This window comes from Microcaecilia unicolor, chromosome 3, assembly GCF_901765095.1.
Source record: "Microcaecilia unicolor chromosome 3, aMicUni1.1, whole genome shotgun sequence".
In the NCBI taxonomy this organism is placed as follows: domain Eukaryota; kingdom Metazoa; phylum Chordata; class Amphibia; order Gymnophiona; family Siphonopidae; genus Microcaecilia; species Microcaecilia unicolor.
This window is the reverse complement of record NC_044033.1, coordinates 168,458,103-168,481,836: the sequence shown is the minus strand read 5'-3', so window position 1 is coordinate 168,481,836 and position 23,734 is coordinate 168,458,103. Positions and strand designations below refer to the sequence as shown.

The window sequence follows — 23,734 nt, the reverse complement described above, 5'->3', positions numbered from 1 at the left end:
TACCTTTTAAAAGTTTTCTTGTCTCTAGTGGTCAGCGGCAGTGAGCAGCAATTCATATAGCCTGCTCGTGTCAACCCTGGAGCGTTCTACCTGACACTTTCCACCTATGTGAAAGCAAGAAGTTAAATCAGAGAGAAGGATCCAGAGTATCTGCACCCTTCTCCTCCACCGCTAACTCCAGACTCCATTCCTTTTATCTTGCTGCACCATATGCCTGGAATAGACTTCCTGAGCCGGTCCGTCAAGCTCCATCTCTGGCCGTCTTCAAATCTGATGCTGCTTTTAACTCCTAACCCTTACTCACTTGTTCAGAACCCTTATTTTATGATCCTCACTTTTAATATTCCCTTATGTCTTATTTGTCCTGTTTGTCTGTCCTAATTAGATTGTAAGCTCTGTTGAGCAGGGACTGTCTTTTCATGTTCAAGTGTACAGCGCTGCGTACGTCTAGTAGCGTTATAGAAATGATAAGTAGTAGTAGTTCATGCAAACAGGCTGTATGAATCACTGCTCCCTGACCACTAGAGACTAGAAAACTTACTGCATTCTGGCACAAATTAAGCTGGCCCAACTCCCGCGGCATACTGGTTGAAAAATGCTGATCTAGGTAATATGAGGAGATGTGACTACCAAATACAATGGCTTAGCAGAGTACCAGCATGTTTTCTGTCAATCTGCTTCTAAGCTATGTGGAACACTCTGCCTCGCATTACCTTTGACCTCTCTGATGACGGTATGGTGCTATAGGTAAGAAAAGACCAGTACAGTACTAACGGTAAGGAGGGGAGCAGAATAATAAAGGCAAAATCTCCTTTCAGATATAGGGGTCCTTATACTAAGCTGTGTTAAGTACTAATGCATGCTTACTGCAGGTTAAAATCCACTATCGTGGGGTGCGCTGAGGCGTCCTGTGGTAAGTTTTGTGTTCTGCATGCACTACCCAAGTGCTTAAAAAATAGAAAATATTTTTTAGCACTGGGGGCAGAGAGCAGGCATGCCCAGAGCTAATCAGTTAACACAGCTGCATCACCATGCACTAACCAATTAGCAAATGGTTATTGTGAGAGCCCTTAAAACTGCAATCAAAGAGCGTATTACTTTCAAAATCTGCACCCTGGTCCAAAAAACTTTATCTATGGCCAAGTCCCAGGATACATGACAGAACTTATAGACCTACCACTCAGAAACATAACCAGATCATCTCGAACATACCTAAACCTCCACTATCCAAACTACAAAACAACCTATGCGTCCAGCTTCTCCTGTACAAGCACACAATTATGGAACGCACTGCCAAAAGTTGTGAAGACAACCTATGACCACCTAAACTTCAGGAAATCATTAAAGACCTACCTGTTCAAAAAGGCATACCCCGCCGACCCAACATAAATGCCTGCACTCTGCAACACAACATAACCAAAGCTTGTACTGGACACTAAATAATTGTTCCTCTCCTTGATTCCCATTGTAACTGAAACATATGTTCCTTACTTAACCATAATACCACCTGAATTTGTTTCTTTACCGGGCTGGCGAATGCTTCTACGGTACTATGTAAGCCACATTGAGCCTGCAAATAGGTGGGAAAATGTGGGATACAAATGTAACAAACAAACAAACAAATAAATAAAAAATAGGTGACAATAAGGGCTCACGCGCTAATGGCCAACCGTTAATGGGAAATTAGCGCATGGCCATTAATAAGGGAAATAGAAAATGAGGCCATTTTACTGCCTTGCTAAAAGTAGCCTTAGGGGACCTTTTACTAAGCTGCGGTAGGGCTACTGCATGGGGTAGGGTGCGCCAAATTGACAGTACTGCTGAGGTAGCATGGGCACCTGGCGGTAGTTTCGAAGCTGGCATGTGCTGTTTCCTGCAGTAGAAACTAATTTTCTACTGTGGGGGACATTCCCTGTGGTAATCGGCAGCACTGCCACGTTGCCCGATTACCACACGAGTAGTGTAAAAGCCCTTTCTACCAAGTAAATAGGTGGCGGTAAGGGCTCAGGCAGTAAATAGCTGGGTGCTAATTTTAATATTAGTGCACGGCTGTATACCGCTCCATTTTTTTTAAAAAGGCCTTTTTACCCGCAGCGGTAAAAAACATGTGCACCAATTTCATGTGCCCGCACTAGCGCAGGCCACTTTTTATTGCAGCTCAGTAAAAGGGCCCCTTAGTGCACAGGAAGCCCACGAGCTTGTAATAGCACAGGCTGCTTTCTAGTGCAGCTTAATAAAAGGGCCCCATAATGTCTTACTATTATTATTTTTTTAAATTAGGAAACTCTCATAATGTTGGACACTAGATGGCACCCTTCTTCACAAATGCATTGTTGATACATGCCCAAAATTTAAAGGCAAACTACAGCAATTAATTCCAAAATCCAGATTATAATCATTCAAACTATAGAAATATGTTTGCTGAGATTGTTATTTCAGAATCGTCAAGTGTAGATTGTAGTAATGCAGAGTATTCCTCTAGATTTCTGTAGATGATTTATTTTATTTATTTATGTATTTATTTGTTGCATTTGTATCCCACATTTTCCAACCTTTTTGCAGGCTCAATGTGGCTTACATATTGTTGTTAACGGCGTTAACCGATTCCGGTCTGAACAGATACATGGTATGAATAAATACAAGTGATGTTGTGATAGATAAGGTACATGTAAGGTAGGTGTAGAGGAGGAGCTTAGAAAGGGGGGGGTCAGGTAATGTCCTTTACGTTCTTTGGTTGCATTATGTCGCAGGTGTTCATGTATTTTTATGTTGGGTCGATGGGGTATGCTCTTTTGAACAGGACCGTTTTTAGTGATTTCCAGAAATTAAGGTGGTCTGGCATAGTTTTTACTATTTTTGGCAGTGCGTTCCATAGTTGTGCGCTTCAGTAGGAAAAGCTAGATGCATAGGTGGATTTATATTTGAGTCCTTTGTTGCTTGGGTAGTGGAGGTTTAGGTATGATTGTGTAGATTTAGTGGTATTTCTGGTTGGCAGGTCAATGAGGTCTGTCATGTATCCAGGTTCCTCGCCGTAAATGATTTTATGAACAATCGTGCAGATTTTGAACGTGATTTGTACTTTGATTGGTAGCCAATGCAGTTTTTCTCTGAGTGGTTTTTCCAAATATAAGTCTGGCTGCTGAGTTTTGGGCAGTTTGAAGGTTTTTTATGATTTGATCTTTGCATCCCGCATAGATTCCATTACAGTAGTCTGCATGGCTTAGTACCATTGTTGTATCAGTTTTTGAAATATTTCCGTCGAGAAGAATGGTTTCACGCGTTTGAGTTTCCATATTGGGAAAAACATTTTCTTTATGGTGGATTTTGCTTGGTTCTCAAGTGAGAGGTTACGGTCAATTGTTACTCCGAGAATTTTCAGGCTGTCTGAGATAGGGAGGGTGTATCCTGGGGTGTTGATGCTTATGGGTTTGTATGTATTGTATTGTGATGAGATGATGAGACAGTGTGTTTTTTCTGTATTGAGTTTTAGTTGGAATGTGTTAGCCCATGAGTTCATGGTGTTTAAGCTGAGCTTGATTTCGTTGGTGATTTCTGCCAAGTCATGTTTGAAGGGAATATATAATGTAACGCCATCAGCGTAGATAAATGGGTTAAGGCCTTGGGTGGATAAGGTCTTGGCTAGTGGCATCATCATGAGGTTGAAAAGGATGGGTGTTAGTGGTGATCCCTGCGGCACTCCGCAGATGATTCAGATGTTTTCAAAGTTGTGTATTTCAGGAATTTTAATAGGTGACTACAAGTCCTCAAAATTCAGGATATCTTCAGAGAGGAAGTCTGTCCGAGACTCTTTCTCTCGCTCTCTCTCTTCAGCTATATGGAGTTCATAGATCTGTCAGAGATTGCTATCACATATAGGAAGGGCTATTTTCAAAAGTTATTTATACCAGTTACTTCCTGTTCCGGGGCAGAGGGAGCAGGGAGCCAGTGGAGCCGACAGGCGCGCGGCTGCTCTCTGCACCCTCCAGCAGCCAAGAATGCACCCTGGGGGGAGGGGGGTGTCACTGCAACTGGGAGGCGGGTGTTATTGCGCCGGGGGTGTATGTGTGTCATGCTGCACCCTGGGGGGACAGACGCCGCTGCACCTGGAGGGGGGAGGTACGCAGCGGCGATCCGCCCCGGGTGGCAGCCGACCTAGGATTGCCACTGCCCCTTAGTCAGAAAAGGTACCTAAAGAAAAAGTAGGTGCAAGTCTATGTGACTAATATTTCCTTCAGGTAATTTTCAAAGTAGTTGTATGCATATGCTTTCATTTTGAAAATGGCTGAAAAGGGCAAAGGAAAAAAGTATTAGCGGACCGTGCAGCCAATTTGAAAATTGTTCTCATAGAATGGGTTTATAGAAAGCCTGGAAGGCACGACCATCCAAATGCTCAATTTTTGATCTTTTGCTGCCATACATAGATTTTAAACCATATGTTTACATTTAATTTATTGAGATTTATTAACCACCTTTGTGAAGAGATTCAGCCAAGATGGCATACAGCAGGCACATAAGTACATAAGTATTGCCATACTGGGAAAGATCAAAGGTCCATCAAGCCCAGCATCCTGCTTCCAACAGTGGCCAATCCAGGTCACAAATACCTGGCAAGATCCCAAAAAAGTACAAAACATTTTATACTGCTTATCCCAAATATAGTGGATTTTCCCCAAGTCCATTTAATAATTGTCTATGGACTTTTCCTTTAGGAAGCCGTCCAAACCTTTTTAAAACTCCGCTAAGCTAACCACCTTTACCACATTCTCTGGCAACGAATTCCAGTGTTTAATTACATGTTGAGTGAAGAAAAATTTTCTCCGATTCGTTTTAAATTTACTACATTGTAGCTTCATCGCATGCCCCCTAGTCCTAGTATTTTTGGAAAGCGGAAACAGACGCTTCATATTTATCCGTTCAACTCCATTCATTATTTTATAGACCTCTATCATATCTCCTCTCAGCCGCCTTTTCTCCAAGCTGAAGAGCCCTAGCCGCTTTAGCCTTTCCTCATAGGGAAGTCGTCCCATCCCCTTTATCATTTTCGTTGCCCTTCTCTGCACCTTTTCTAATTTCACTTTATCTTTTTTGAGATGCGGTGACCAGAATTGAACACAATATTCGAGGTGCGATTGCACCATGGAGCGATACAAAGGCATTATAACAGCCTCATTTTTGTTTTCCATTCCTTTCTTAATAATACCTAACATTCTATTTGCTTTCTTAACCACAGCAGCACACTGAGCAGAAGGTTTCAACGTATCATCAACAATGACACCTAGATCCCTTTCTCGGTCCATGACTCCTAATGTGGAACCTTGCATGACATAGCTATAATTCGGGTTCCTCTTTCCCACATGCATCACTTTGCCCTTGCTCACGTTAAACATCATCTACCATTTGGATGCCCAGTCTCCATCCTCCCGCGATTTAATGACTTTGAATAACTTTGTGTCATCAGCAAATTTAATTACCTCACTAGTTACTCCCATCGCTAGGTCATTTATAAATATGTTAAAAAGCGGTGGTCCCAGCATAGACCCCTGGGGAACCCCACTAACCCTTCTCCATTGAGAATACTGACCATTTAACCCTACTCTTTGTTTTCTATCTAGGGGCGGGGCTGACCAGTGAGTGGGCAGGACGCATGATGTGGACGTGGATCACGTCGCCACCAGGGATGTCAATGGGAAACAGCAGGGCGGCCGGCAGCAGCCAGGCCGCCGCGGTCAGGAGCAGGAGCACCCCACTCCCTTGGCGCATCAACCCCCCCCCCCCCTCGGTGCATCAAATCACCCCTTGGTGCATCACCCAAGCCCCTCCTCTCAGCGCATCAAACACCCCCTCCCCCCCTGGGCACATCAACCTCCCCCACCCCCCCAGCACATCAAACCCCCTCGTCACCCGCAGCTGCCTCTGGTACCTCTGTCCTGTACATCTCGCCCTTCTACTGATGACATTTCCTGTTTACGCAGGGGTTGGGACGTGCAGAAGAAAGACTCCAGGATTAGCTGCAGACAGCATGCGCCGATCGCTGTCACAGCAAGGATAAAGGTCAGAAGCGCCACAGGCATGAGAGGGAAGAGGAAGAAGGGGGGGGGCAGGGGAAGTCAGGACAGCTGCCAATTCGCAACAGGCTGCACATGAAAGGAGGGAGGAAGAGAGAACCACAGCATGAGGGAATGAAAGAAAAACGATGCAGGAAGGAGGGAGGGAGGGCCCTGGAACTGGGAAGGAGGGAGGGAGGGAGGGAGAGAGAGAGAGGACCCTGGAACTGGGAGGGAGGGAGAGAGGGAGGGAGGGAGGACCCTGGAACTAGGAGGGAGAGAGGACCCTGGAACTGGGAGGGAGGGGGGAAGGGGGAAGGGAATGACCCAGGAACTGGGAGGGAGGGAGGGGGGAACCTGGAACTGGGAGGGAGGGAGAATCGCTGGGTGGCTGGAGGGGGGGGGGGCAGGGGAGAGATGAGAATTGCTGGGTGGCTGGAGGGGGGGCAGGGGAGAGAGGAGAATCGCTGGGTGGCTCAGGAGAGACCTGTGACGGCCGGGACTTAGCTGCTGCTGTTTGGGACAGACTAACGTTTGTTTGCGGGTTGCTATGCAGCCTTCTCCTTTGGGGTAGTTCTTTGAGGATGTCGGTGTGGGCATGCGAGTGGTGCGATTCTTTGAGGCCATTGGTTGGTTGCCTTGTGCTGCTGTCGTACCGTTTCTTTCCCTCTGATAGGACCCTCATGCGTGTGACGTTGCGTTCCTTTGCCTAGCAACTCTGCAGCATTCCCTTCCCTCTCACTGTTCCGCTCTCGACGTCATCACGTTTTGACGCGAGGGCGGGACAGAGAGAGATGGTTACAGAGTTACGAACCCTTCACTGCAGTCTGCCATGGAGTCAGCTTCAGAACGTTGGAGGTGCAAATTATTATAATAGATAACGGACTGCCTATGAGTGGTCCATCTGTAAACTGTCAAAAGCTGCTCTAATTGGATAGGCAGTGCCTTAAAAGGTGGAGGACAAAAGATGTTTTTGTTATTTTTACTTATTTGACGGCTTCTTAATTTATTTGAAAGTATCCCATATATAGATATAAATATCATGAAATCAAAACACTAAAACAGCTTCAAACATTATTGTAGCTGATAGAAACGGCAGTAATAAAGGCTGTATTTTGTGCGTGTTTTTCTACACTGTTCTATACAATACAGTAATACATGGCCAAATTTCAGTGAGGATATTCAGTGGGTTCTTCCTAACTGTTGTTGTAATCTGCCTTGGGAAGACTGGTGTTATAAAGGTTGGAAGTAAAACTCTCCTTTCATTTGGGGACATTGAATCACATATTCAACTCATCTCTTTTGAACAAATGGATTATTCTGTTTTTTTAAATATTTTTATTAATGTATGGTGTCATTAACATTACAACTTCTACCATTTACAAGAACATAACACTTTCATGAAAACAACTTCTTCAAAGATATCTTGCCCCTCCAAAAAACACAATGACCTCCATAACAGTTTTATATTTGTATCCCCTCCCATCCTACCCTCCCCCTACCCTCCCCCCAATGTGGAAGAACTGCATGTTAGACATGTGTTACTGGGTAGGCACATCACTTAAATTTGCTGTCTCCCTGAGGAATCGCCAATACCGAGATCTGTGTGGGAGAACTCGTACCTTGTTCTCCCAGAAGAGTCCTGGTCTAGGTTCTTAGAGTAAGCGTGTAGATAGGATTATTCTGTTTTGAGCATGTTTCAGGGACAAGTGGTTTTCACAAGTCAAAATAATAAAAATAACTATTTTCTTTCATGCAGATATCTCATTTGTTTAAACATAACTAAGGGCTCTGTTTACTAAGGTGTGCTAGCGTTTGTAGCACTCGCACAAAATTAGCACACGCTAACTGTGTAGGCGCCCATAGGAATATTGTGGGCGCCTACACAGTGCATGCTAATGGTTAGTGCGTGCTAAAAGCACTAACGTGCCTCTTGCGTGGCTTAGTAAACGGGGGCCCTAAATGAGCTATAAGCCCCTAATGCAGTGTAATGCTATGGATTTACAGCCTGTCTCACTAACACAGACTGCTCAATAACTACCGTGGATACTTTTGGATTCGTATCAAGTAAATGAAACCTTTATTAGAGGAGCTAAATTCTACAATGATTAAGATATATACAATGATTAGCTGTATACACACAATCAGTGGCGTAGCTACGTGGGGCCTGAGGGGGCCGGGGCCCCCGCAGATTCACCCCAGGACCCCCCTCCCGGCGAACCCGCCCCCGCCGCCGCCTACCTTTACTTTTGCTGGCGGGGGATCCCATTCCCCGCCAGCCGACGTCTTCTCAGTCCTTCCTGCACTTCAATTTGTTTGCTGACGTCCTGCACGTAATTATACGTGCAGGACATCAGACTCAGAGAACAGTTCTGTTCTCTGAGTCTGACGTCCTGCACGTACAACGTGCAGGACGTCAGCAAACAAATTGAAGAGCGGGAAGCGACTAAGAAGAAGACGTCGGCTGGCGGGGAGTGGGATCCCCCGCCAGCAAAAGTAAAGGTAGGCTGCAGCGGCGGCGGGTTCGCGGCGGGTTCGCGGCGGGAGGGGGGGTGGCAATGTCGGCGGTGGGGGGGGCGGCGCCGGGGGGAGGGCTAAAATGTGCCCCCTCCCCCCGGGCTCGGACCCCTCTCCCACGGAAGGCTGGCTACGCCCCTGCACACAATAATGAGAAACAATCATAAACAATCATTACATCACTGGTCTGTACATCTAAGCAATGCAAAGAGTTCTTAGACCAGGAAAGAAACAATACATACACTATACATACAACATCACTGTTCTCCGTCATCCAGGCTCTTATCATCAGCTGGGGGGGGGGGGGGGGAGCCTGGTTCACAGCGAGAGCTAGGAGCTTTTGGACCAGGAACAAACCTTCTGCACAACACGTCTGCCCACAGATGAACCCCCAGCTCTGCTGTGACAAGCCCTCCCTTTTTATTAGGCTCTGAGCTCATGTTCAGAGCTATGGAAAATTACAGCTACAGAATGCTTACTGTAGGAACGTGGTCACATGTTTTCCAAAGTCCAGGTGGCCAAGCTGGGCCCAGAAAAACAAGTGCCATCCTCCCCTTCACATACAAAATTAGTTAGAGCTGTGTCTTATCTTCTGCATTCCAACTTATTTTCACACAATCAAAGCTAAACAACCATTTTTAAACAGAATTACTTCTAATCAACAATACAGACCCCGAGTGCACTGGTCGGTCCAGACAGGGTTGAAAAACAATCTTCAAAATTCACTTCCATTACATGCAATTCACTGGATTTCTTGTATTTTGTCCTTGAGATGACTTATACTGTGCCAAAAATGGAAACACAGTGAGACAGAATAATAGAATTCAGAAACATCCAAAACTTATTAACATTATAATTCTGTTCACAATTGGGTAATAACTGAGAAAATGCTGTTGAAAACTGACTTGAAGAAGAAATAAATATATATCACAGAACTGGAAAATGTTGGCACATTACATTAGACTGCTCTGGACTTCTGCATGAAGGTAGCTCTGCCCTCATTATTTAATATCTTTCTTTTAAATAGTAGTAATAAACAATATGAAGTGCATTTTTATAATATACCACTGCATTCCACAAAGGAGCAAGTTCCCACAAACTTCTTTCTCTTTTGATCCAGGCACAGGAAGAATTTTTTTTTTAATGCTCCCAGGTTTCCAACAGGTTTCAACCTAATTCATGTTTAATGTGGGATATAACTGCCATTAAATAAATAGAAACTCTGAATATTGAACACCTAATTCTCATGTCTGTTTTAGTGGCCCTTTAACAGGAAAAAAAATCTCTGCACGAATATAACACATGCTAGGGTGTCCCCGCCCAATGGCATACTGAAAAGATGTCAGGAAGTATTTTTTCACGGAGAGGGTGGTGGATGCTTGGAATGCCCTCCCGTGGGAGGTGGTGGAGATGAAAACGGTAACGGAATTCAAACATGCGTGGGATGTGCATAAAGGAATCCTGTGCAGTAGGAATGGATCCTCAGAAGCTTAGCCGAAATTGGGTGGCGGAGCAGGTGGGGGAAGAGAGGTTGGTAGTTGGGAGACAAGGATAGTGAAGGGCAGACTTATACGGTCTGTGCCAGAGCCGGAGGTGGGAGGCGGAACTGGTGGTTGGGAGGCGGGAAACACTGCTGGGCAGACTTGTACGGTCTGTGCCCTGAAAAAGGCAGGTACAAATCAAGGTAAGGTATACACATATGAGTTTATCTTGTTGGGCAGACTGGATGGACCATGCAGGTCTTTTTCTGCCGTCATCTACTATGTTACTATGTTACTAAGATTATGATTTGTAACAAATTAAGACTCTATCTATAAAAAGTTATTCCGTTATAATACTTCCTCTGTGTACATCCGTATCCTGCATAAGCTGGCATGTTTGAAAATATACGTGAGATTAAATAAAAATGGTACCAGTAATAAAGAACGACAACGTGGTCGCAGCAGCTCATAGGTTTATTTGCTTTGTTTTGAGTGTATGCAGAACGACGGCTGCACGGGGAAGGGGAAACACAGTAGCTTCAATGTTTTGACGTCATTACGTCTCCTGTTCTCAATCGGCCAAAGAGTCGGTTGGGCCGCTGGACGAAAATGGTGTTAAAGGGGCGATCAAGGAGGACAAAGCCGTAGCGGAGAAATTAAATGAATTCTTTGCTTCGGTCTTCACCGAGGAGGATTTGGGGGGGACACCGGTGCCGGAAAGAATATTTGAAGCGGGGGAGTCGGAGAAACTAAACAAATTCTCTGTAACCTTGGAGGATGTAATGGGTCAGTTCAGCAAGCTGAAGAGTAGTAAATCACCGGGACCTGATGGTATTCATCCCAGAGTATTAATAGAACTAAAAAATGAACTTGCGGAGCTACTGTTAGAAATATGCAATCTGTCCCTAAAATCGAGTGTAGTACCGGAAGACTGGAGGGTAGCCAATGTTACTCCGATTTTTAAGAAGGGTTCCAGAGGAGATCCGGGAAATTATAGACCGGTGAGTCTGACGTCGGTGCCGGGCAAGATGGTGGAGGCTATTATTAAGAATAAAATTGCAGAGCATATACAAAAACATGGACTGATGAGACAAAGTCAACACGGATTTAGTGAAGGGAAGTCTTGCCTCACCAATCTAATGCATTTTTTTGAGGGGGTAAGCAAACATGTGGAAAATGGGGAGCCGGTTGATATTGTATATCTGGATTTTCAGAAGGCGTTTGACAAAGTGCCGCACGAAAGACTCCTGAAGAAATTGCAGAGTCATGGAATCGGAGGTAGGGTATTATTATGGATTAAGAACTGGTTGAAAGATAGGAAGCAGAGAGTAGGATTGCGTGGCCAGTATTCTCAGTGGAGGAGGGTAGTTAGTGGGGTCCCGCAGGGGTCTGTGCTGGGTCCGTTGCTTTTTAATGTATTTATAAATGACCTAGAGATGGGAATAACTAGTGAGGTAATTAAATTCGCCGATGGCACAAAATTATTCAGGGTCGTCAAGTCGCAGGAGGAATGTGAACGATTACAGGAGGACCTTGCGAGACTGGGAGAATGGGCGTGCAAGTGGCAGATGAAGTTCAATGTTGACAAGTGCAAAGTGATGCATGTGGGTAAGAGGAACCCGAATTATAGCTACGTCTTGCAAGGTTCCGCGTTAGGAGTTACGGATCAAGAAAGGGATCTGGGTGTCGTCGTCGATGATACGCTGAAACCTTCTGCTCAGTGTGCTGCTGCGGCTAGGAAAGCGAATAGAATGTTATTAGGAAGGGTATGGAGTCCAGGTGTGCGGATGTTATAATGCCGTTGTATCGCTCCATGGTGCGACCGCACCTGGAGTATTGTGTTCAGTACTGGTCTCCGTATCTCAAAAAAGATATAGTAGAATTGGAAAAGGTACAGCGAAGGGCGACGAAAATGATAGTGGGGATGGGACGACTTTCCTATGAAGAGAGGCTGAGAAGGCTAGGGCTTTTCAGCTTGGAGAAGAGACGGCTGAGGGGAGATATGATAGAAGTGTATAAAATAATGAGTGGAATGGATCGGGTGGATGTGAAGCGACTGTTCACGCTATCCAAAAATACTAGGACTAGAGGGCATGAGTTGAAGCTACAGTGTGGTAAATTTAAAACGAATCGGAGAAAATTTTTCTTCACCCAACGTGTAATTAGACTCTGGAATTCGTTGCCGGAGAACGTGGTACGGGCGGTTAGCTTGACGGAGTTTAAAAAGGGGTTAGATAGATTCCTAAAGGACAAGTCCATAGACCGCTATTAAATGGACTTGGAAAAATTCCGCATTTTTAGGTATAACTTGTCTGGAATGTTTTTACGTTTGGGGAGCGTGCCAGGTGCCCTTGACCTGGATTGGCCACTGTCGGTGACAGGATGCTGGGCTAGATGGACCTTTGGTCTTTCCCAGTATGGCACTACTTATGTACTTATGTACTTATGATGTAGATAGCCTCAAGGAGGTTTAATAAACAGGAGTGGAAGTGAGCCTATCTAGTCCACCGTAAGCAAGGAAGCCAATTAGGACAGTCTAAGTTTCCCCTTCCCAGCACAGATGTCATCCCTGTTCATTCAAAAACAAAGCAAGCAAACGTATGAGTGTAATATAGGGGTAGTTTAAAATTTTTTTACCTGGGGGGTCATTTTCAGGGGCTCCGGAGGGTTCCTGGAGGCTGGTGTGGCGGTACGGGCCGCCCGGGCAAGGTTGCCGATCGGGGGATCGTGGGAGGCGGCGCTGTTGGTTTGGGTGGTCCGGGGGCGTTTGGGGGTGTCTTCAGGCCCGGTCAGAGGCCGGTTGTGGCTGCCGTTGGTGGTCAGAGGGAGGTCCGGAGGGCTTCAGGCTGAGAGCACCGTCAATACGCGTCCAGCCGCGAAGGCGCGCTGGACGTGAATGACGGAGGTGTCAGGGTCCCGGCAGGAAAATAGCCAGCCTGCTGGGAGGGGGGGCAGAGAACGTACCGTGCGCGTGCTCCACGTACATGTCGTACGTGGAGTTCGTCTCTGGAGCTCTGGTCGGGTCTCACTGAAACCTGGGGCTCAATGTTTGAGCTGCCTGACTGGAGTTCCAGAGATTTTTGCGGATTTTATTTTTTTTTTCCTTTTGTTCCGATTTTGGAAGGAGACCCTTGGGACCGGATCTGTTAGAGGTCGTCAGGTTAGGGTGACCTCAGGAGACATGTAAGGGGTCAAGTGGCCCAAAATTTGGTTTAGTTTTTTTTTTAATTTGTGAGTTTTGGGGTTTTTGGTTATGGGAATTAAGGGGTTAAATGGATTTTAATTTTTTTTTTAGTTTTGGGTTCCGGGAATTTTGTTAAAATTTTCTGGAGGTTAAAATTGTAAAATAAGATTTTAGATAGTAGTTTCATTGAGGGGGGCTAAAAAGGGGTCTCCTTGGGGGTTTAAAATAATTAATTTGACAGATCAGGTGTAGAAAGTGTTAATTTAATTTGTGATAGGTGTTTAAATTTATTTTGGATTTTTGAAAAGGGTTTTAGGTGAGAAAATTCAGGGTCGTCTATTAAAAATAGTTAAATTTGAGAAGTAAGGCCATAATTCCGTGGGGGCGGGTGATGCCTGACCGTATTAGTGAATTTGGTACAGTTCGGGGTATGTTTGACATTAATTTTCAAAAAGATATTATTTTTACATTGATTCCTATGGGAAAAAAAAAATAAAATGGAGATTTAGCTTGATCAGCTGGAATTCCAACTTGACAGAAAAAAAAATAGGATTCTAAAAAGTCATTTTTATTGGCTGAGAGTCCTCAAGTGCTCAAGCCAAGCTTCCATTGGCTTAGCAACAGCTGAGCCGACAGTTGTGAGTGGAGTTGAAGCTGCTGGTGAGAGAGGGTGTGCAGGGCTGAATGGCAGTGACTAAAAGGAGAGAAGAAATGTTTAAAACTATTGAATGAAAGTTTTGAGAGCTGAAAGTACATGAGTGATTGTACACTAAGAGTAGTGCTCCAAATAGGGATATTACCTTATGTTATTTGAGGGGAGAGTTACAGTGTATATTGGCTATTCTAAATAGAGAGAAAAATAGCTACAAAGATTGTTTCAGTCTTGTTTCCCTCTTATTTCGGAAGGCAACTGGTAACTTTAATTCAGTTGTTGGAAAGGAATCTTATTGTTTGACTATGTTAAAGGGGAATCAGGCATAAATCATATGGTGTTCTGTGTCATGGAATGTTGGGTGTTGTGCTGACTGTGAATGGCTGAATGAGAGACAGTGCAGCAGTATGAAGTTCTAACAACTCCTGAGAAGTTAGGGACACTAAAATAAAGTGTAGGCCTGGAAGATAGGACAATTTAATTTAATTTAATTTAATTAATCTTACACCACCCTACCTAATCACTTACCTCTCTAATTCCTCATACATCTTCTGATTACTACCGATTGTATCTTAGATCCTGTCATGACTTTTGTCATAACAACACTCTGTAAGCCACATTGAGCCTGCAAATAGGTGGGATAATGTGGGGTAAAAATGCAAATAATAATAATTAATAATAATAATAATAATTTTAAATAGTTTGCTGGGCCAAAGTATTTTCATAAATGTTCACTAGTAGAAGATATCCTGCTAGAATAGGAAGTTAGGGTTTTGAAACATAACTAAACTATTAAAGAAAGCCCGTTTCTCAGAGCAATGAAACGGGCGCTAGCTTGTTTTTTTTTTTGGGGGGGGGGGGGTGACTCACATACGCAGAGCAGGAGCTTGGCCATCAAAATGGATTTCTTCTGTCAGCGCTGTCCGTGTTGTCGGTGCTGCAGTGTAAGTGAGCGGTTATGTCTTCATTGGTGCTGGCGCTCCGTTTCGTCCAGTGTCAGTGCTCCGCCCTCGTCGTCATCACGTAGTGACGCGAGGGTGGGGCAAACACTGATGGGGAAAGCGGATATCTCGACGCCTCAATCTTGATGCTTCAACTTCCAGTGGTGGCTTCATTTAGAACGTTGGGGTTGTGAATTATATAGATAGATGGGCTATAAGCCCCTAATGCAGTCCATTGGTTTTCTTATATTTTGTTCTTGTGATGGCTTATACTGTGCCATAACTGGAAATACAGTGAGACAGAATAATAGAATTCAGTAACATCCAATACTTATTTTTATGTTTGATCATCTTTATTAAAAGCAAAACATGTTGGTTAATAAGTTTCACACAGAACAAGTAAAACCAGTAAACCAACCAACATGGCACAATAAAAACTTTTACAGAGAACATACTCCAAGAACCCTTCCCCTCCATTACTCCCCTCCCTCCCTATAAACCTACCTGACTGTTTCCACCTGCCAAAATAACACAACAGATGTACAGATCAGTAGGACTCAAAGCATTTCATAACAAGCACTGCCTCTACTGTATGCAAATCTCTCTCATGAATATTCATTGTCAATATCCTGACAAACCTGACTGCCTTGGGTAACTCCAGGACCAGGTTATCCTAACTACCATAAGAGGCAGACACGTTCATATAATTAACTTTATAATTTTATTTGTATTTGGGTAATAACTGAGAAAATGCTATTAAAATTATATTACAAAGCATGAATTTGACTTGGTTAACTTCTGCTGTATATCAACCAGTAGTAAATAATAGTAATAAATAATATTAAGTGCATTTTTATAATATACCACTGCATTGTTCAAAACAGAAGAAGCAAGTTTCCACAAACCATCTTTCTCTTTTGATCTGGGCACAGGAAAAAAAAAAGCTTTCAATTGCTCCCTGGTTTCAACCTAATACATGTTAAGTGTGGGATAAGAATGTCATAAATGAATAAATAGACAAAAAACTCTGAATGTTGAGCACCTGATTCTCATAACATGATGTCTGTTTTAGTGGCCCATTACCTGGAGAAAAAAAAATCTCTGCACGAATATAACACGTGTTAGGGTGTCCCTGTAACCAGCCCCTCCAACTGACCAATGATTAAGAAAGGTATTAATCCACAAACGAACCTTTTCCGGAGATGCGAAGGCGGTAGAACGAGAGGACATGAAATGAGATTGAAGGGGGGTAGACTCAAGAAAAATGTCAGGAAGTATTTTTTCACGGAGAGAGTGGTGGATGCTTGGAATGCTCTCCCGCGGGAGGTGGTGGAAATGAAAACAGTAACGGAATTCAAACATGCGTGTGATAAACATAAAGGAATCCTGTTCAGAAGGAATGGATCCTAAGGAGCTTAGCCGAGATTGGGTGGCAGAGCCAGTGGCGGGAGGCGGGACTGGTGGTTGGGAGGCGGGGATAGTTCTGGGCAGACTTATACGGTCTGTGCCAGAACCGGTGGTGGGACGCGGGGCTGCTGGTTGAGAGGCAGGGATAGTGCTGGGCAGACTTATACGGTCTGTGCCCTGAAAAGGACAGGTACAAATCAAGGTAAGGTATACACAAAAAGTAGCACATATGAGTTTATCTTGTTGGGCAGACTGGATGGACCGTGCAGGTCTTTTTCTGCCGTCATCTACTATGTTACTATGTTACTATGATTAAGATTTATAACAAATTACTACTGTACCTATGAAAAGTTATTCCGTTATTATACTTCCTCTGTGTACAAGCTGGCGTGTTTGAAAATATACGTGAGATTAAATAAAAATGCTGCCAACAATAAAGAACGACAAGGTGAATGCAGCAGCTCATAGGTTTGCTTGCTTTGTTTTGAGTGAATGGGGATGACGGCTTCGGTGGGAAGAGGAAACATAGATTGACCTAAGTGGTTTCACCGTTCTGACGTCACTTCAAACCTCATTGGATAGCCTCGTATTGTCTCCTGATGTCAATCTAACCTCCTTGGGTCCTTCTGCTTTCTTTTTCCTGCGCTCCGTCCAACCCTACCCAATGCAACTTCCTGTTTCCGGCAAGGCGAGGCGCATTCTCCGAGCCGAGGGAGAGAGTTGTGTCAGAAGGGTAGGGGCATCGGAGAAGAAAATCTGCGGGACTGGTGGTGGGTGACCCCCCAGGTATGAGTTTGATAGTAGGATGGTGGGGTGGGGTGGGGTGTCGGATCGCGGACATGGAGAGAAGGAGAAGAGGGAGGGAAGGGGAGACATATTGGTCCGGGGATAGTGGAAGAGAAAGGGAGCGGAGACCAGAGTCTCGAGAGGGGTGTTTGGCAGCCGAACGCGCGTGACTTGGTAGTTCTGGGTTTAAAAAAAAAAAAAAAAAAACAATCTGGTGTCCTAGTGTAAAAGATACATCCCCTAACTTCTGTTTTCTGGCAGGGTGTGCCGGCACAGATTTTATGGTTTTGTTAGCTGCCAGTCTCCTGGGACTTGTTTTGGAACAGCTCTTTTCATGCGTTCTGCAGATACACATTCAGAATTGTTTGTGTTGATGTTTTAAGTACATTAAGTCCTTCAAGCCAGGTAACAAGTATATGGCAAGATCCTAGAACAGTAAAACAGATTTTATATTGCTTATCCTAGAAATAAGCAGGGGATTTTCCCAAGTCCACCTTAATATTAGTTTATGGACTTTTCTTTTAGGAAATTATCCAAAGCTTTTTAAAACCCTGCAAAGCTACTGCTTTTTACCACATTCTCTGGCAATGAATTCCAGAGTTAATTACCCATTGTTTGAAGAAATATTTTCTCAGATTTGTTTTAAATTTACTACTTTTTTTTTTCTCTGAGGACAAGCAGGACTTAGTTTTTCACATGTGGGTAACATTTGCCTGAGCCTTGATGTGGATGTTACCCAGCGACCTGTTACTTTAAGGAGCCTTTGGCATCTTCCGATGGCACGTGCACGAGTGTCTTCCTGCCCATCATGAGTGCGTAGGACCAGCAGTCTTTTGTTTTCTGTGGAGCTCGCATTTGTGAGCTTTCCTCCAATACATCTGCTATTTTAGCAGCCTTTCCTGCGGTACCCCTTTTTTTCCCTTTCTATTTTTTTTTCTTATTTATCTTCCCCCCCCCCCCCACACCCCCTTTAGTCCCTCAGTGTTTATAGCAAGTTTTTCTTTGTTTATGGTGGCTCCTGAGGCCCACTTATACCTGAACTCCAGTCGTGTTGCTTTCCTTCGCTGTGAGTCTTTTTTTTTTTCCCCCCTCACAATTAAACTGTTTGATTTCATTTTGGTTGTTTTTCCCTTCATGTCTAAGAAGCTCCATGGTGAAGTGGTGTACTTGGTGTAACAGGGTCATATCAGGACCTGACCCCATCACTAGTGTGTCTCATGCCTAGGTCCTGACCATGTGATCTGTCTTATTTGTTTGAAAATGCAGACAAGAACTCGGGAAAAGCAGTCTGGACCAGCAAGTGAAACTTTTTGGCACTTCTACAAATGATCCATCTGCATCGGAGGCACTGACCCCCTATGGCTGCATGAGCTGCTTGTAACTGGTAGTGCACCGACATCGAGGAGGTCTCCTAGGCAGTCTCGGAACTGGTCTGCTTCGGACCTGACACCGAGGACACACTTGGATTCAACATCGTCCTCTTGGGCTGAAGGGATCCCAATGCCAAACGTTGAGCAAAGGTGGAGAAGCATAAGCATTGGTCCTCCTCAAAGCATGGTACTGAAAACTCCGGGGCATTGGTGTTGAAGCAGTGGAGGAGTAGCCTAATGGTTAGTGCAGTGACCAGAGATCCAGGGAAACTGGATTCAATTCCCACCGCAGCTCCTTGTCACCCTGGGCAAGTCATTTAAATCATACAAATAAGTACCTGCATATAATGTATAAACTGCTCTGGTTATAACCACAGAAAAGCAGTGTATTTTATTTTTTTTGCTTTAAGAATCAAATCTGTGGTCCATCTAGCTCAATATCCTGCTTCCAACAGTGGCCAGTCCAGGTCGCAAGTACCTGGCAGAAACCCAATTAGTAGCAATATTCCATGCTACCAATCGCGAGGCAAGCAGTGGCTTCCCCATGTCCATCTTAATAACAGACTATGGAATCTTCCTACAGGAACTTGTTTTTAAACCTAGATGCATTAACTGCTGTTACTACATCCTCTGGCAGCGAGTTCCAGAACTTAACTATTCTTTGGAATTTTGTAAATCCAAGTGCTTTGAAAATGAGCTCCTATGTATCCTCTATAGCCTTTCCTCATATGGGAGGAGTTCATTCCCCTTTATCATTTTGGTCGCTCTTCTTTGAACCATTTCTCATTCCGCTATGTCTTTTTTGAGATATGGCGACCATAATTAAATGCAGTACCGAAGTGTGGTCGCACCCTGGAGCAATACAGAGGCATAATATTTTGCATCCCTTTCCTAATAATTCCTAGCATTCTGTTTGGTTTATTGGTCACCGCTGCTGCACACTGGGCAGAGGATTTCAGTGTATTGTCTATAATGACACCTAGATCTTTTTCTTGTGTGCTGACTCCTAAGGTGGACCCTAGCATCAGGTAACTATGGTTTAGATTATTCTTCAAAAATATCTATCTATCTATAAGGGAAACAAACTGGTATAACGTCGGTGCTGCAGATCTAATAGCTTGAATACTGAGCAGTTCATCACAGTCTTTATGAACTAATTAATATTTTAAATAAAGGAGACCTCAAAGCTTCCTAGTGAGACAATTCAGTAATGAGTATCTGCACCCACAACGTGTGTGACTCTGCTGTATTTGGAGCAAAGTAATATCATTGGTCTCTATAATCAATGAAGAGGGAAAAAAACAACCCAGTATAGAAAACTGTTTATACAGACAAAAACCATTAGTTCCTAAAAAAATCCCCCTTTGTTTCTCAATCTTTAATTAAAGAAGATGAGATTATGCAAGGAAGTGCTCAGTTACTCTTAAAATAAACAATCTATCCAAAATAATCAGCAGATTTAAATTAGAAAAAAAAAAACCCAGACTGGTGCACCAGTCAGTACTGAAGGGGCAGTGTAGATCAAAATCCCCTACTGTCTTCCAACGACTTTCTACGGCGTCACCATCCACTCGCTGCTTCTGAGTAAAAAACCAAAAGCAAAGAACAATATCTTTTACAAGAGTGCCTTGTTTCGCTGGAGCTCGCTGCTTCAGGAAGAACTTCTTTCCAGTATATACTTGATCGCAAACCACAAGATGGCTGCGGAATTCAAAAGGACGCCACTTCAAACATCCTCCAATCAGATTCAGATTTATTTTTTAAAGGTACACTACCTTAAAAAACGCCATCCATTCAATGCTTTTATTTAAGCCCCGCGGCTTCACAGTGTTTAGTTGAAAAATCCATTGTTGTTCCTTCCTACTACTACTATTTAGCATTTCTATAGTGCTACAAAGCATACGCAGCGCTGCACAAACATAGAAGAAAGACAGTCCCTGCTCAAAGAGCTTACAACCTAATAGACAAAAAATATTAAAGCAAGCACATCAACTAATGTGTAGAGGAAAGAGGAGAGGAGGGTAGGTAGAAGCGAGAGGTTACAAGTGGTTACAAGTCAAAAGCAATGTTAAAGAGGTGGGCTTTCAATCTAGATTTAAAGATGGTCAAGGATGGGGCAAGACGTAGGGGCTCAGGAAGTTTATTCCAGGCGTAGGGTTCAGCGAGACAGAAGGCGCGAAGTCTGGAATTGGCAGTAGTGGAAAAGGGAACAGATGATAAGGATTTATCCATGGATCGGAGCGCACGGGAAGGAGAGTAGGGAAGGACAAGTGTGGAGAGATACTGGGGAGCAGCAGAGTGAATACATTTATAGGTTTGTAGAAGAAGTTTAAACAGGATGCGAAAATGGATAGGGAGCCAGTGAAGCGACCTGAGGAGAGGGGTAGTATGAGTAAAGCGACCCTGGCGGAAGGCGAGACAGGCAGCAGAGTTTTGAACCGACTGGAGAGGGGAGAGGTGACTAAGTGGGAGGCCAGCAAGAAGCAGATTGCAGTAGTCCAAACGAGAGGTGACAAGGGTGTGGATGAGGGTTTTGGTAGAGTGCTCAGAAAGAAAGGGGCGGATTTAACGGATGTTGTAAAGAAAGAAACGCCACGGAAGGTTTTTTTTTTTTAATCCCCTCCTCTCCTACCCATTGGGACTTGATCAATAACCATATAAAACAACTGTTGAAAAGTGTGTCTTGAACTTTAACAATGACGTACCATTGGTGCTTCCAACTTCTTATTACTAATACAGTGTCTATGTTCGATGACCTTAGTTTTAAATTTTCATGATGTATGCCCAATATATAATTTCTCACATGGATAGATGAAAGCAATTGGTTGACTCAATTTGTTTTAAAACAATCTTATGTTGCCCATTTTTCCATATTCTGATCCTTCTTTTGTAATTCAGATGTTTGGACAAGAAAAAAGTTGTCACAAGAAAAAAGTTGTCTAAGGGTAAACATCACAAATGTGGCAAATGTCCGATATGCAATGACACAATAGACTGCATCTCTTTCACTTATGCCCAGGCTGGTGCTGACTCTAGAAGATCAGGTCATGGTTCACAATGTTGGAGCTATGGCTGCTGCGTCAGTAGCCCACTTGAGGTCAGACTCCATTCAGAAGGTTTGGAGAGCTGCAACGTGGTCTTCAGTCCACACATTCACATCTCATTAGCAGCATACCCGATGCGACAGCTGGTTTGGTCAGACAGTCCTGCAGAATTTGTTTGGAGTCTAGAGCCCCACTCCACCCATCTAGGCCCATTCTTTTCTGTTCCAGGCTGCACCTTCACAACAGGCCTATATAATTTGTTATTGGTTCTGGTTGACCTTGCTCTTGCAAGTCACTATTGACTGTTGTTGTTTTCGGTGTGCCTAGTAGCTAGGTCTTTCCATGTGTGAGAAACTAAGTCCTGCTTGACCTTGGAGAAAGTGAAGTTACTCAGCTGTAGCAAGTTTTCTCTGAGGACAGCAGGACTAGTATTCTGACATACCCTTCCACTTCCTCTGGGAGTTGTATTCTTTATGCTTAGTTATTGTATTGCTGGTCCCGTGTGCTCTCATTGGGCAGGAAGGCACTTGCGCATACGTGATAGGATACTGCCAAAGGCTCCTTAAAGTAATAGAACGCTGGGTAGAATCCACATCGGGGCTCTGTTGCATGATGTCACCCACATGCAGGGCTTTTTTGAGGGGGTACTTGGGTGTACTGAGTACCGGCATCTTTTCCATTGTCTGCTAAAATTGACACATGATCCCCAAGTTTTAATGAAAGAGCTCAGGCTGTGCACACCAATTCTGCCTTGTCATAGATTCTGTGACTGGCTGCAGGGGGCCTGGCTATAGTGGGGTGGGTCACTGGAGGGTGGCCTGGCATTTGAGTACTGGCAGCTTTTTCGCTAGAAAAAATGCACTACCCACATGTGAGAATACTATTCCGGCTATCATTGGAGAGCATCTGCTACAGGTATCTTCACTTTTTCGCGATAACCACACTAGAACGATACTGTCCAGAGGCTGCAGTTTAAAGATGTGGATCAGCTTTTAATGGGTATATTGAAATCACACCTGTGGGGTCTTTGTATCTGCCTGCAGCTTAGAAAATTCTGAGCTGCTTGGGGAGGATGTGTTGAAACACCAAAACTCGGCCTGATCACTGTCAAAGTCATGTGGTGTTTCACAAACAGCAGTAGTACTACTGGTGAAAATATTACTTTTGGCTTTTGATATCTATATTTTGTTATATCTTCAGGATTAAAGTGCATACACTTATTGTTATTGATTTTAATTAATGTAAGGAGTGCCATTGATAACTCGTGAACTGCATACATGTTTAAATGCCTTTGGCTGATAACTAGGGTCTATAAAACAAGTGGGAAAGAATTTTTAAAATGTATTTCTATGTAAATAAAAATGTGGAGGTGAATCCTAATGATTTTGACTGACTGAATTTTTATTTTTTACTTTAATGTTAAATTTTGTCTCTTAGAAAACAGAAGATACAGCTTTATCATGACACATAAGACACAATTTTAATAAAACCAAAGGTTTTACTACTACTACTATAAATCATTTCTATAGTGCTACCAGTCGTACGCAGCGCTTCACAAAGTAGAAGAACTCATAGCCCTTCAAATTTTTAATTTTCTGATTGAGGCTTGTTCTGAAATGAAGTCCCTTCAATGTTAGTAAATGTCTAGAATCAATGCATTAAAGGGGTCTTTTACTAAAGATTACTTCGAGTTGTCTGCAGCAGGGCCTATAGGAATAAAATGGGACTTGTGGCAGATAACGAGCTAACCTTTAGAAAAAGACCCCCTAAAAGCACTGTAAATCCCGTACAGCTTTAATTTAAACATTTATTTACTGCTCTTTTCCCTCAGAGTACAGAGTAGATAAAATAATTGAAACACAAGACCTTCCCCAAGCTACTTGCATGTGCTTTCAAATTAGTCTAAAGGTGTGTATAAAAAGCCATGTTTTCAGGTGGTTTTTTTTGTTTTTAAATTAAGTAATTTATTCCATAATGCAAATCTGAGCAGTCAAAGGAGTGCCATATTGAGGGTACTCAGAATCATGAAGATATGGAATCACAAAATTCCTGTGGTACTAAGAAAGCAGTGAACTTCCAGACACAATTTATGTGCCAGATATTCAAGGCCCATTCCATTCAGTGCCTCAAAGGCATAATAGTTCACATTTTAATTCAACTGTCCATTGGCAGCCAATGAAGCACATGCAGCAAGGGGCTGGCTTGGTCCCGGGGACAATTGTGTGTAACTACTTTAGCAGCTAAGTTCTGAATCCTTTAGAGTTGTTTATTGGCCTCCCATAGAAGGATTAACGTAAGACTAGACCTA

The 23,734-nt window shown here is 43.6% G+C and overlaps 1 protein-coding gene across 2 annotated transcripts in view; it reads left to right on the top strand.

Moving 5' to 3' along the window:
- The first annotated feature begins 16,902 nt into the window (after positions 1 to 16,902).
- The window catches only part of STX7 (syntaxin 7), a 107,783-nt gene continuing 100,951 nt past the window's right edge, over positions 16,903 to 23,734 (top strand). The window contains exon 1 of one of the 2 annotated variants that reach the window (XM_030196556.1): positions 16,903 to 17,007. The gene's annotated coding sequence lies outside the window, so the exon portion shown is untranslated. Of the gene's footprint in view, positions 17,013 to 23,734 lie in introns of both variants that reach the window. The other variant, XM_030196554.1, reaches the window with a different exon arrangement.